The sequence below is a fragment of the Primulina tabacum genome, chromosome 4 (genome assembly GCF_025594145.1).
Source record: "Primulina tabacum isolate GXHZ01 chromosome 4, ASM2559414v2, whole genome shotgun sequence".
NCBI lineage: Eukaryota > Viridiplantae > Streptophyta > Magnoliopsida > Lamiales > Gesneriaceae > Primulina > Primulina tabacum.
Genome location: NC_134553.1, coordinates 49,930,813 through 49,946,634, shown reverse-complemented (window position 1 = coordinate 49,946,634; position 15,822 = coordinate 49,930,813).

Here is a 15,822-nt window from a genome sequence, read left to right as displayed (position 1 = left end):
CCTCGATGGACTTAATCCATACTTCCACTATCATCGGGTCAGTAGTCCCCGAGAACTCCTTTGGATCCAACCTCCTAAACCTCTCGTAAATTGCCTCAGGTCTGGGCCTTGCCCCTGTATCCACGGTAGCTTGGTTCCCCGCAAATTGTCCGAAGAACTGAGTCATTCCTGCAAGCATCTGGGCCTGCATATCTGGGGGTGGACGAGGAGGAGTGACCCTCTCCCCATCCTGGACTTCCCTATTCTCAACGCCTGCTTCACGCACAATCCTACGTCTGAGAGACATACTGTTCCAACATTTACCCAATACGTAAACCCAACATGCATGAACATAATACTAATATAATAAGATGCACGTAAATTGAACTCAAACATGCACATGCTGAAATCATGACTGGATACATATTACATGAATGAATTTAGAACTTAAAAACTTATAGACTTGAGGTGTGACTTCGTGAGCTTCTCGCAACTGGCAGTAGGCATAACCCTTTACAAGAATACCGCTCTGATACCAACTGTAACGTACCGAACTTTTAAACTATTTAAAATTTGCTCAAAAATAAAAATTTTCTTAATTAAATAGAAACCTTCAAATTGTGATAACAATAAACTGATCATTCAAATATTTGCAACGAAAAGATCACAAATGAGTTTTGCTAAAAACATGTGTTTAAATATCGTAAACAATAACGTTTGTAAGGTCCAAAATTAAGACAACGTAATCCAACTGCATGCGAATCTAGGAAATTATGAAAATTGAGTAAATAACCGATTTTATTGGCTAATTAATTATGTGACATACTTGTTTATATGTTAAATTAGATTTTTATTGTCATCATGCATAAAATTGTATTTTTAGGAATATTCAAGGGACGACCGAGGAACGGGGACCGAGGGCTGGAAAAAATGCAAAATGTTTTTAAATGATTATTTTGTTATTATTTAAAATATGGTCGATGCTTTTTAGTATTTTTGAAAATTAGGGTTTTGAGGTGATTTTATATGCCGAGACGAAATTTTTATCGGTGTTGGATTTTCAACTAAAATATGAGCATTTAAGCAGTCCGGCTATTTAATTCACGAACTTATTTTTATCAAAACCATTTTTATGATTTATTTAAATCCTAGTTAACACTAGTGGGCTTAGTTAGGGGCTTAATAGGCCTGATGTCTACCTAATTGATTAATAGGTATTTAAAACCCACTAAAAACCCTAGGCTTGGCACAAAAACTCACGCCTCTCAAGTCTACCAAATCAAAAAACACTCCCTCGGCACAGCAAACTCACGGCACACTTGCACGGCTTAGGGAAGCAGCTTTTTCTTCGAAGTTTTAAGGGAAGCTAGCCTTGGTTCCTTCTGTTCTTCGTCGTCTTCGGTTTTTCGTGCGTATATAACGCAAAGGCACGCCTAATCTTCCTTTTCTCATCCATCATATCATATTATGATTTGTATTAGTGCATGCATAAAGAAACATGAAATATTTTCAGGAATTTTCGTAATATGGCATTTATGCATGAAGTATGATGGCTTTGGATTCAAATAATTTGTTATTTGCATGTTAAGGGGCTGCCATGATGCTATAATATGTTTAAGAAAAGTTTTCAATTAAATCGAAGCCCCACACACGCACTCAGGATCGGCAGAAACCAAAAGAAACATGAAAACTAAAGTCTGTAGGTTGCTGTCATGGGTTATGGGATCGGTTTCCATGAGGGAAGGCTGGGCTCGGCCTGGGCTGGGGCCAGGGCTCGGCCAGGGACTATCCAAGGTCTAGGGAGAGTCCTAGCCAAGCTAGGACCCAAGATCGAAAGGCAGGAAGGAGTCCTTGCACGCAAGGACTCCTACCCGAGAAGTGACAATAAGGGGTGCAGGCTTCGGGTGGCTTTCAGGGCTTAAGGTCTCGGTCCAGGGCTCAGGGGCTGGGTTAGGACGAGGCTTTGGAGTCTTAGGAAGATGCGAGGGCAAGTGGTTCGGGGCCTGGGCTCAACGGCTAGGCCCTGGAAGCAAAAAAAAAAAAAAAAGAAGAGTCCTACCACCTTTAGAATTCTCGGCCAGCATAGAGTCATTTAGGAGGTTCTCGTTTTTATGGTTTGGGTCAGTGTCTTGGTGAACTTAGGGTCCAGGAGGTTAATTTAGGATGTTGGGCAAGTTTTGGGCCAACATGGTTCGGGGGTAACTCGTGAAAATCGAAAGTTGGCTCGGGGTCGAAGTTTAGGTGTCAAATAGGGTTTTAAAAAGAAGAAAATTGGAAAATGGCTCACGGGGGGTCGAGTCATGATCCATAAGGGCTAAAATAATATAAAAAGACTAAATTTAGAATTTAGGAATTTTATATTAAATTTTGGTATTTTTCGGGATTAAAACACCGTTAAAACGATTAAGAAAAGATAATTGAAAAAGTCCAAGTTTTAAGCCAAATAAAATTACGAAAAAATTCATGTAGGCTTAAATAATTATTTGGAACATGTTAGAGTCATGAAATCAAGAAAAAATTAGAAAACGAAAAATGACGAGTCCAGGGGTAAAACGGTCTTTTTACACCGGGAAATTAGTAAAGGTCATGGCAGTGCCCTAAATGCTGTTTTTATGATAATATGATTATTTTTAAATGTTTATGAAATGTTCATGATTTATTTATGATTTATTTTAAATTTCCATGAAATTTTATGATTAAAAGTTGACATTTAAAATACATGGTGCATGCTTGGTTTCAAAAGAAAATGTATTTATGCACGATTTTATAAAGTGATGAAAGAATGGAAACATTGATGAAAGTGAAGTAATTGTGACTATGAGGATATGAGGATATGAGGATACGATTGAGGATAGGCCAAGGCTCAGTTGACGATCTTGTGTCGCTGATGTCCCTGCCGCCCAGTACTTTGGTTTCATGTAGATGGTACCATCGACTTTTGAGGATTGAGGAAAGTCACAATTAACGATCTGAATTCAATAAAGGAAAAAGACAATGTTTATGATCATGAAAAAGGTTATGTCATGTTATGATTGAGGAAAAGGTAGAGGTGAGGTTCATGTTATGCATATCAAGAAAACGTTATTTTACGTAAAAGTATTTTCACTGTTGCATGTGGTTTTATATGTATTATTTGTTACAAAGATTTGGTGTGTTGAGTCTTTAGACTCATTAGGTGTGATGGATGCAGGTGAGGTTGAGGGAGGTCTTGACGCATGAGATGACTGGACTGAAGGTGCACACAACCCGAGGACCATCGCTACATTTTCCACATTATGCTTTATGATTTAAGTTAAAGATTTTTAAGATTATTTATTTATGCTTTTGAGAGATTTTTGAGAGGTTTGGTATGGGCTTTACTTTTCAAATTATTGCTGTTTAGGTTTGGTAAAACAGTAGATGATTTTACTTTACGACTATTTCACTCGAATTGTTTTAAATGCTAGTTGGTTGAGGTTTTATTTTAAAGTGCAAATGAATCATTTATGTTGGCCGAAATATTTGAAAAAAAAAAATTTCTAGCACTTTTAAAGCAAAAAGGGCAGACGTTTCAACGTTAAATTAGAGTATTTGAAACATTGCATAATTTATTAAAAACATGGGCGGTCCTCGGGTTTAGCCTCCTGCTCAGTCCAAGCCGGCTCATTGGTCCCCACCCCTCGTCTTCTCAGAGTCATCCTCACCTGCATCGATCAGTCTAGTGAGTTTAAAGACTCAACATGTATAAACTGGAGATAGCAAGTACTACATAATAAAACCACATGCATCATTAAAGTAGGGCTTACATACTTGGAACTTGAACGTAGTAGCATAAACATACTTGAAACTTGAACGTAGTAGCATAAACGTAGACGTGCCATCATCATAAAACTTTTCTTAAACATACTTGCATCATATATACTTTGGCATACATAACATCATTTTGCGTAGAGGTATGTTTCAAAGCAATTGACCCATACATAAATGCACCTGATCAGACTAAACCACAGTACTGGGTTGACATGGAAAATCCACTCCCACATACATGAGATCCCCGGTCATGCTTTACCGGGTGGATTGGTCCCTCGTCATGCTTTACCGCTTTCCAATCCTGATCTAAACTCGGTCATGCTTTACCGGGGTGGAGAGGTCCTCGGTCACGTTCACCGACTTCCAAACCTGTTCATAGATGGAGAGGTCCCGGACACGTTCTTCGGCTTCCAAACCCGTTCATAATTGGTCACAAGACATTTAGCATACCTCAAATACTTAAAATATTTTCTTTTGCACGTCGAACAAACTTATTTGGCGTTGAGGGATTCGTTTGATCTCGCTTGGGGCCACTGCTGCACGTACTAACATGAGTTCAAACGCTTATCTTTCATAACTTAGATGTATTAGTCATGCTTACACCCAAAATGACAAATTTCCTTAAATCTCTCGGGACTTGATCGTTTAATCATCGCACTAAATCATGACATCAAACCCCAAAACAATCCCTAGAAAAATATAAATTTATTTTTTTTTAGGAGTACACGAACCCCCCCGTGTAAGGGTCGGGGTAGGGGTCCGGGTAGATGCTGGAATTTCGCATTTCGAAGGAAAAAGGGCATGGACCTTGTGTAAGGGTTCGGCTTCGGGTCTGTGTACCTACTGGAATTGCGAACAAACGGAATTCCCTACACTTATGACTTAATCGTACTCACTCGATCATACGCACCATGAACCAACACCTCAAGACCCATCCTGAGATGCTATGGCACTGATTCAAATTAAAACAAACGCCCCAAAACAACTACGCATCACAAACAACGTAACACAACCTGTGAACACGATAATTTACCACCAAAGCTTTGCCTACGACTTCTAATGGACCCAAGGACCATCGACACGAAACAAAGTATCAAAATTCATCCCAACATCATACTCAACATACTTAAACGTAGCAGCAATCACCCATCGATACCCAACGAAGCCTGCAACAATAAAACTTCAAGAACACGTCAAGAACATATTTTCAGAAAATCGCAGTTTGAGAAGTTCCACGAAAACCATTATTACTCGCTCATTTCTTATCCAAACATTTCGAATTTACTGTCAAATCGAAGGTATCCAAAAGTAATATGTTTTATGTGTTGAAAGTTTTTCCGGAAAATCAAAAGAAAAGTCACAGTATTTAAAATGACAGCAAATTTTGAGTTTCAGATCTAAAATCGTTTCAAAATCGATCCAACCAATTTTTTCTCAAACTTTGTACAACATACATGAATTTTTGCACATAATAAACATAAAAACAAATACTATGAGAAGATCGATGCATAAACAAAATAATATACATGCCTCTTTTGATATTTAACGTTATCAAAACGACGGCACCGAAGCAGAAAAGATGCGAGGGTTGATCCGGGACGAACGTGGCACGATTTTCTAGAAGAAAAGTTACGAAAACTTGCTGGGAAATTGAAGGGAAAGGGTGCGGCTGATCCTGCTTTTAGAACCATAGGTTTTCTTCTAAAAAAAATATGGAATGGTGAAGAAATGTGTGTGTGTGTTAACGTTTAAGTGTGTGTGGGTAGAAGTGTGCGCGCGTGAGTTTTGGTGTGTGTGTGTTTTTAATAATTAAGGGAATAAAATTTGCTTAATTAAAATGTTACCAACAATATTAATCCATACGAATTTAACAATTTTCTTAATTAAAATAAAATACATAATTGCTAAACTTTAGAAGTTTTAAAATCCTAAAACCACTATTTAAATAAATTATGCTTTAAAATACTTAAAACTTAATAAATCATTTAAAATTCCCCAATCCTAACTAAAAATAAAATAACATATTTAAAAATTTCCAAAAATCGTCGCCGGTCTCTTTTTCTCGATCTCGCATCGAATAATCGCCTGAAACACGAAACTCAAGGAAACATTTTAACGTGCATCACATACACATAAATATTTTAAAATAATACATTTAAATAAATCATGCATCTCTAAAATTATTTTAAACTTAATTAAATAATTTAACAATTTAATTAATTGCATGGGTTTTACGCGTCCTGAATTTGGGCTCTATAGTAAAATTTCTCGATTTTTAATTTTTCTTGCTTTCATTGACTCTATACCATCCCAAATAATTATTTAAGCTTAAAATAAATTTTTCATATTTTTATTTAGCTTAAATTCTAGACTTTCTAATTATTCTTTAATTATTAATTTGCGGAGCGTTTAGTTCACGAATTAATTCAAATTTTAATATAAAATTTCCAAATTTTAAACATAGACTTTTTACATTTAATTTACCCTCGTGAACCATGATTCTACCCCCTTTAAACCACGTTTCAAACCTTAACCCATAGAAACCCTAAAATCGAACCATTATAGCATACCTTCTAACCAACTGATGGTTTCATCGAGCCAAGCCCGAGCCACCTCCAGCCATCTTCTAACCAGACCTCCCCTGGACCCTAATGAACCCACTAGACCCCTATGACTCGACCCTAGCCCGAGCCGAAGCAACCTACACCAGAAACAAGCTGCGGCCGAGACACCCTAATACACTAGGACTCTTGTAACCTGGCTAGGACTCCTACCGTGGAGCCACCAACGAGCCCAGCCCCTCGTGAACCCTCTCAAGACCCTAGAGACCTAACCTAGCCCAGCCCTGACCACCCTGGCCGAGCCCCAAGCCAATGCGCACAGCTGCACATCACGCGAGAAGGCTCGGGAAGTTTCCTTGCTTGCTTGGACTCTTCCCAGCCGCTGTCCTCGAGTCCTAGCTTGGCTAGGACTCCTCTCCTGACCCAACCACGTCCAAGCCCAGCCCTGGTCAAGCCAAAGCCAAGCCATGCATGGTTGTTCCCTCAAAACCGAGCCTTGACACAAAACATGCAATATTCGGTTCCATCTTGTTGTAGTTCTGTGCTGCTACAAAACCGTCCATCTTATGACCCTTAACCTCATGTAAAAACGTTCCCTATTGATCCTTAATCATGCTAGCCCCTTCATGTAAACATATATTGTGTTTTTGGAACACAAATCAAACTTTAAACACATGTTTTATGCATAAAACGAAAATTATGAAAAAGGGTTCATGTTTTTCATGCAAAACATAAACAAATACATATTAGGGTTTGATAGATGAGAAAAGAAAGAATTATGACGTGCCTTTGCGTATATTACGCACAAAAATACATTGACGATGCAAAGAACGGCGATGAGAACCCTAGGCTGAATTCCTCTTGCAAAAGCCGAAGCTTTTTCCTTGCAAAAAATTGAGTGTGTGCCGTGTGTGAGGGGAAAAGAGTTTGTGCGGTGTTGGAGAGGTGGGCGTGAGTTTTAAAGATAAATGGTGTAGGGTTTTGGGCTTAAAAATTGATAATAAACTTTTGTGTAAGCTTGGGCTCATTAGCAAGCTATACTAGGCCCAATAAGCCAACAGTGCATTTAAAAATTATTTCATTAAGGAAAGTTCGTGAAATTATTAGCCGAGTTGTCAAAAAGTTCGTATTTTTGTTGAAAATCGTATACATATAAAAATTACGTCTCGGCGTATAAAATCACCTCAAAACTCCTTATTTTCAAAAATAACAAAACACATCAACCTTATTTTAAATAATTAAAAACAATTATTTAATAAAAATATTTTCCATTTTTCAGCCCTCGGTCTCCGTTCCTCGATCACAACTCGAATAACTTTTAAAAATACATTTTCAAGCATTCAAGTAAAAAACTACTTTAAAATGATATAATCATATCAAACATAATCAATTTAGCAACTAAAATCATTTAATTAGCTATTTTCCATTTTTCCTATATTCGCATGCAGTTAGATTACGTCGTCATATTTTTGGACCTTACAATTCCTCCATCTCTTAAATAAAATTTCGTCCTCAAAATTAGATTTTACTGAATAACTCTGTGTAGCGACTCCTCAAGTATCTCTCGGTTTCCCAAGTAGCTTCTTCCTCCGAGTGATTTAGCCACTTGATCTTGACCATTGGAATGACTTTATTTTGGAGTCTTCTTTCTTGTCTAGCCAAGATTTGTATAGGCCTTTATTCATAAGTCATATTTGGAGTCAATTGCAGAGGTTCATGATTTAGTACATGTGAAGGGTTTGACATGTACTTTCGCAGCATCGAGATAATAAACACATTGTGTACTCCAGATAGCATCGGTGGTAGTGTCAACGTTCCAATCCTCTTCAAAATCTCAAATAGCCCTATGAATCTTGGACTAAGTTTACATTTCTTGCCAAATTGCATAAAACCCTTCATAGGTGCTATTTTCACAAATATGTGGTCTCTCACTGCAAACTCTAGCTCTCTTCGTGGCTTGTCGGCATAAATTTTTTGTCAGCTTTGTGCAGTCTTCATTCTCTCGAATTTTGACTACTAGTTCGGCTGTTTCTTCGATCAAGTCAGGACTTTTTTCTTTTTTCGCCAACCTCGTCCCAATGAATAGGTGATATACATTTCCTTCCACAGATTTCCTCATAAGGAGCCATCCCAATAGATGATTGAAAGCTATTATTGAAGGTGAACTCTACTAGAGGTAACTTCAGTTCCCAACTTCTTTGGAAATCGATCACACAAGCTCGAAGTAGATCATATAGGAGTTGAATAAATCTTTCGGACTAACCATCGGTTTGAGGATGGAATGTTGTGCTGAATAATAATTTGGTCCCCATCGCTGCATGCAGACTCTTCCAGAAAGATGACGTAAATCTCGAATCTCTGTCGGAAATAATAGATACATGAATCCCATGCAGATGAACTATCTCTCGAATATACAGATCGACATATTGCGTCATGGTGAATGTCGTCTTGATTTGTAGAAAATGCGCTGATTTTATAAGATGATCCACTATCACCCATATAGCATTAAACCCCTTGATAGTCCTCAGAAATCCCACAACAAAGTCCATATTAATATTTTTCCATTTCCAATCGGGAATAGAAAGTGGCTTATGCTTTATCGGTAGCCTTTGATGCTCTGCTTTAACTTGTTGACACGTCAAACACATGGTCACAAAACGCAGGATATCACGCTTCATGCCCAGCCACCAATATAACAATTGAAGATCTTTGTACATCTTCGTGCTTCCAGGATGAATGGAATATGGCAAGTCATGAGCTTCCTTCATAATGAACTCACTCAAAGAGTCATTACTAGGAACCAATAAACGATCTCGATATCAAACTATACCATCTACCTCAATATACAACTTCCGGCCCTTGGCTTCATCTCTCACTCTCTACTTTTGCATTGCTCATCAGTAGACTGTCCCTTACGGATTCTCTCTCAACGTCGACTGTGCTGTCAAGGTGGCAAGATTAGGGGACTCGCCCCTAGCATACACTATAAGCTCAAACCACTGCATCTTAGACTGTAGTGGTCTTTGAAGTGATAAATGAGTAATAACTGCTGACTTTCGACTCAAAGCGTCTGCCACTACATTAGTTTTTCCCGGATGGTAGCTAATGTCACAGTCATAGTCTTTCACTAATTCAAGCCATATTTGCTGTCTCATATTCAAATCATTTTGGGTGAAGAAGTATTTTAAACTTTTATGGTCAATGAAAATCTTGCATTTCTCCCCGTACAATTAATGTCTTCAAATCTTCAATGCAAAAATTACCACTGCAAGCTCAAGATCATGAGTGGGGTAATTTTTCTTGTGAACTTTCAACTGTCTCGACGCATAGGCTATAACTCGGTCATTTTGCATCAGAACTGCACCCAAACCAAGTTTAGAAGCGTCGGTATAAAGAACATACTCTCCTTGCCTCGATGGCATAGATAACATTGGCGCTTAAATCAGTGCTTGCTTTAACTTATCATGACTGTCTTGGCACTCGGATCCCCATACAAACTTTGCATTCTTCTTTTTCAAGGCGGTCATGGGTACCGCAATAGATGAGAATCCCTGAATAAACTTTCGATAATAGCCAGCTAGTCCCAAGAAACTTTGAATCTCGGTTACGCTCTTTAGTATTGGCCAGCCTGTCACTGCCTCTACTTTGCTCGGATCAACCTCAACGCCATCACTAGAAATGATGTGGCCCAAGAATGCCACTCTATCAAGGCAAAACTCGCACTTGCTGAATTTTGCAAACAACTTCCTATCTTTCAGGACTTGCAGTGCTATCTTCAGATGACGACTATGCTCCTCTTTATTCTTTGAATAGATCAAAATATTATCAACGAAGACTATGACGAATTGATCCAGATACGACTTGAATACGTTATTCATGAGATCCATGAAGATTGATGGCGCATTGGTCAACCCAAATGGCATGACCATAAACTTGTAGTGCCCATATCTAGTCTGAAACACTGTCTTATGAACATCGGACTCTTTCACTTTCAACTGATGGTATCCAGAACGAAGATCAATCTTCGAAAATATCGATGCTCCTTGCAATTAATCAAATAAATCTTCAATTCTTGGTAGTCGATACTTATTCTTGTTAGTGACTCTGTTCAGCTCTCGATAATCAATACAGGGTCTCATACTACCATCCTTCTTCTTCACAAACAATACCGGTGCCCCCCACGGAGAATAACTAGGGCGACTAAAACCCTTGTCCAGCAATTCTTTAATTTGATCTTTTAATTCTTTCATTTCAGCGGGTGCTAGACGATAAGGTATTTTAGAAATGGGCACTGTACTTGGCATCAACTCAATAGAAAATCACACCTCAAGGTCAGGTGGAATGCCAGAAATATCATCAGGAAAGACTCTAAGAAAGTCTCTAACACTATCAACATCCTCCAACTTCTGACTGATAAGAGCATGTGCGGTAATGACACATGTTAGAAAAGCTTGGCATCCTCGTCTTATAAGCTTCCTCGCGCACATTGCTTGTTCCTCACCTCCTCAAAAACAAAAGATTTCTCACTAGGCAGTCGAATAGACACTGATTTCTAATGAAAATCTATCGAATTTCCATTCGTTGATAACTAATCCATACCAAGTATGATGTCAAATTCAGGCATAGGGAGTACGATAAGATCTGCCCGAACCACATCTTTATATAAACGAAGCTCCAGATTCTTCATAATACTAGACGTATCATTTGGTCACCGTAAGGAATAGAAACTTTGAAACCCAATCTCATATCCTCAGGAATAATATTCAGTCATTTAATGAAAGTCTCGGACATGAAAGAATGTGTAGTTCCCGAATCTAGCAGTGCATAGGTAGCTACACCTAGAATGATTATCTTCCCTGTGGCGAAAATGTCTTTTAAATCTTTTCATATTGAAACTCAAGGAATTTCTATCATTATTTCACCAGAGTTATATGAAGATTACGCGTTGAACCTTAGCATTTCTTGAAAAATTGCATTTAACCCTTAAATTTTTGAAATTTGCATTTTAGTCCCCAAATTTTCTTCGAAAATTGCAAATTGACCCTTAATTTTTCAGAAATTACACTTTTGGTTCTTAAAATTTTGAAATTTACAAGTTAGCCCCTTAAGTTTTGGTTAATTACAATTTAGTCATCTTAGTTTTCGAAAATTACAAATCGGTCCTCATATTTTTCGAAATTTTGCATTTCTTCCCCAAAAGTTCGAAAATTGCATATTAGTCCCTCCAAATTTTTGAAACTTCCTAATCATGCCCTTGGTTATGATTTTTCTCAATTTTTGGCCATAAAACTTTTATTTGGAATTATTACATCATTTACATAAATCAAGGCTCAAAAATCATGTCCAATTTATATGGTTTCCATCATCATTCCTTAATTCCAACTAAGGTAGATCATGCAACCTAATTTCCACTAGGTTATCTCAAATCAATTCTAATAACCAATTTAACATTTCATGCTATAAAAGCAATATAAAAACGTTAAATAACTAGGTTACCGGTAATGAGAGTCGTGTCTGGCTCCTCTTCAGCCTCCTCGGCATGCATGACATAAGCTCTGCCCACAGTGGGTGCATTCTTCTTTGGGCAATCCTCAACCTTATGATCTTCCTCTTTGCATATAAAGCATCTAAAAGATACCCACATGCACTTGCCATAATGTAAGCGATTGTACTCCTTGCATGGCAACCTCTCTACAGGTTTTGGTGCTCCAGGTTGTGGTGGCTTTGGTGGTCCAGGCTTCTTAACTTGACCTTGGGGCTTTTGCTGCCCTTGAGGTCTAGGAGGTCCTACATATGACTTCTTATTCGGCTGAGAGTGCTGCTGGTGTTGTTGTCTTTTTCGTTGCATCTCAAAATCAATATCTTTCAAAGCTTGCTCGGCTTGAAATGCATAGGAAGTTGCAGCAGCATAATCCAAGGGACGCATCATCATCACGTCACGACGTATAGTAGGTGGTAGGCCATCCAGAAAGTGTCTAAGCTTCTCAGCAGCATCCCTAGCAATAAGGGGTATAAAGTGAACCCCTATCAAACTGTCTCCCAAACTCAGCCACTGAAAATTCTCTCTGACAAAGAGTCATAAATTCCCTCTTCAATCGTCCTTGGACGTCAGCAGTAAAGTACTTCTCATAGAAAATTTCCTTGAATCGAGCCCAAGTAAGAGTAGCGAGATTAATACCATGCTCAGCTCCTTCCCACCATAGAGAAGCATCATCCATAAACATATAAATAGCAAACCTCACGCGGTCAGCATCTCCCATATTCAAATAGCGAAAGTGCACCTCAAGTGCGCGAATCCAAGCCTCAGCAGCAAATGGGTCAGTGGTGCCAGAAAATTCCTTCGGCCCTAGCCTCCGGAACTGATCATAGATATCGTGTTGTGGCGTATGAGCCTGCTGAAACTGCTGCTCAAATAAATGAGCCATGCCCTCCAGTGCACGAGATAAGTGCAATTTATTGCACTTTTATTACTTGTATTTAACTTGGAATTTTGTGATTCTTGAGCAGATTTTATACGATTTGTTGTTGTTTTTGTTGTTATAGTTTGGAAGCTTAGGATGAGAGTTTGGAATAATAAAATGTCGAATTGGAAAGTGCAAAAGATAAAAAATACAGAAGCTTTAGCGCACCTGCGGTAAGAAAAGCACCGCACCCGCGGTGAAGCACTGCACCCGCACTGAAAAATGCACCGCACCTGCGCTCACACACCAGTAGAAGCACCGCAGCCGCGATGACTTCTTAAGCACACCCGCGGTCCTTGCACGACAGAATCCGAAAAATCTGTATTTTGGTGTGCTGCGCATGGAAGTCCAAGATTTTGGTGTGCTGTGGATTGAGGCTTGTCTGGGACTATAAAATACATCATTTACTTACCATCTAGGGCATTGGGGAGCCAAGCAAAAGAGTGGAGGCTGCTGCTAGAAGATTGAAGACTCAAGTTCATCAAGTTCTTGGGAAACATTTTGCACAACTCCGGGGACGGAATCAGCACTTGAAACTCTTGTTCTAAGTTATTCTTTATTTTATTTTTCAGTTGATATGTCTTGTTTTAAAACCATGTTTTGTTGTTTTGCTTGTGTTATTATGAACTAATTTTTATTTCTAGAGGAAAGATGGAACAAAACTAGAAACCATGTGTTAGAATCTATGAACTAAGTTATTTAAGTTATTCATATTGTTCATTTGTATTTTTCTAATCTTAATGCTTTCAATTTATTGGCCATAATTTGAATTATTTATATGTTTAAAATTTATCACTCGGAAGAGGAAATTATAAACAAGAAATGGGAAAAATATATCAATGGTATTTATAGAGTTCGGGAGGTCCTATAATGCTATCGAAGCCCATAGAGAATCTAGTGCTTGATGTGTTATTTATTTGTAGATTGTTGATGGGAACGTTGCAATCTATTTTTAGATGATTAAAGTCTACTTAACACTCGGAAGAGGGAGTAGATAATTATAGGATTCTTGGCTAATGAATAAGAAGGATTTTTATAACATAACTATAAAAAATTACACATGATGGACAGTTGCGTGAAATCGGACCTCTAGATCAAATATCCCATTGTTATTTGTTACAATTTAGTGTTACATTTAAACCCATTTTCACTTTAGTTATTCTTGCAACCAAATCTTTTAATTGATTTTTCTAAATAAAGTCGAGACTATTTTAATCACAAGCACTAATATAAATTTATATACATACTCCTCGTGGGATCGATACTTGTACTAAAAAAAATATATTTTACTATAACTTGACGTCGTGCGCTTGCGAGCAATTAAGAAAACACGCAACAAGTTTTTGGCGCCGTTGCTGGGGAGTGTTTATTTTAAATTTATATTAGTATTGTTACCAATTTGTCTAGATTTTAATTTATAGCTGTTTTATTGTATTAAACATTGATTTGTTTCTTATCTTTGTTTGACAGTGCATGCGAAGATCGGAAAATCTTGACTTGCTTATCTTTGATCCCGAGATCAAAAGAACCACAAGAAGATTAAGAAAGGCAAGAATAGAAGCGATTCAAGCAATGGCTGACAACATAGATAACGAAAATCCACCCCCTGAAATACCCATCAGAGATCATTTTACGCCGGTACTAAATGCTCATTATTCGGGCATAGCACGAGGGACTATTAATGCAAACAACTTTGAGCTTAAGCCCGCATTGATAAACATGGCTCAACAGAACCAGTTTGGGGGAGCCACTACTGCAGATCCTCATCTACATCTCAGAACATTCATTGAAATCACTGACACGGTAAAAATAAATGGTGTTTCTAATGATATAATCGATTACGCTTGTTTCCTTTTTCTCTTAGGGACCAAGCAAGAGGATGGCTCCAATCGCTTTCTTTGGGGAGTATCACTACATGGCAGGAGTTAGCAACCAAATTCCTTGCTAAATATTTTCCACCTGCGAAGTCTGCACAGTTGAAGGTTGAGATAAGTACTTTTAGGCAGACTGACTTTGAGCAATTATATGAGGCATGGGAACGGTATAAGGAGTTTTTGAGGAGGTGTCCAAACCATGGTTTTGAAGATTGGGTACAGATTGAATTGTTTTACAATGGCTTGAATGGACAAACAAGAGGCACTGTGGATGCAGCAGCTAGTGGCACGATATTTGCCAAATCACCTGATCAAGCATATGATTTGCTTGAACAAATGACCATTAACAGTTACCAGTGGCCGTCTGAGAGATCAGGAGTAAAGAAGCCAGCTGGAATTTACGCCGTAAATCCTATCACATCACTCACCGCACAAGTTTCAACTTTAACAACTCAAATTGCAGCTATGAATAAAGCTAGTACAACAGAGGTTGAAAATGCATCGGTTGTTATTGAAGAACCACATATTCCTGATGAGGCTCATTATATCAACAATAGGAATTCTGGTGGCTACGGAGGATATCGAGGTAACCCTCTCCCTAACACTTATCATCCTGGTTTGAGAAATCATGAGAATTTTTCATATGCTAATAATAAGAATATATTGAATCCTCCACGGGGTTCAATACATCGAAGGGGGAAGGAAAACCTTCATTTGAGGATCTAGTTGGGATATTTGTTGCTGAATCTAGTAAAAGGATGGCTAGGACTGATCTCGTCTTGATGGCATGAAAACTCACATGGGAAATATGGGTGCCACAATGAAATCATTGGAGACACAGATTGGACAGTTAGCTAATGTATTGAGAGATCAAAATAGAGGTCAATTCTCAAGTAATACTGAAGTGAATCCAAAGGAGCAATGCAAAGCTGTAACTTTGAGAAGTGGAAGAGAACTTGAGGTTGAAAAATCCAAAGAGAATGAGGAAAATGAGAAGAGAGTTAAAGAAGATAAGTGTGAAAATGGAAAGGAGAACAAGGTTGAGGAGTCTCGGATTGAAACTGAAGTTGAACGGATTCATATACTGAAACCAACTCTTCCATACCCACCGAGATTTAGGAAGAAGATTATTGATGATCAATTTGCAAAATTTTTGGA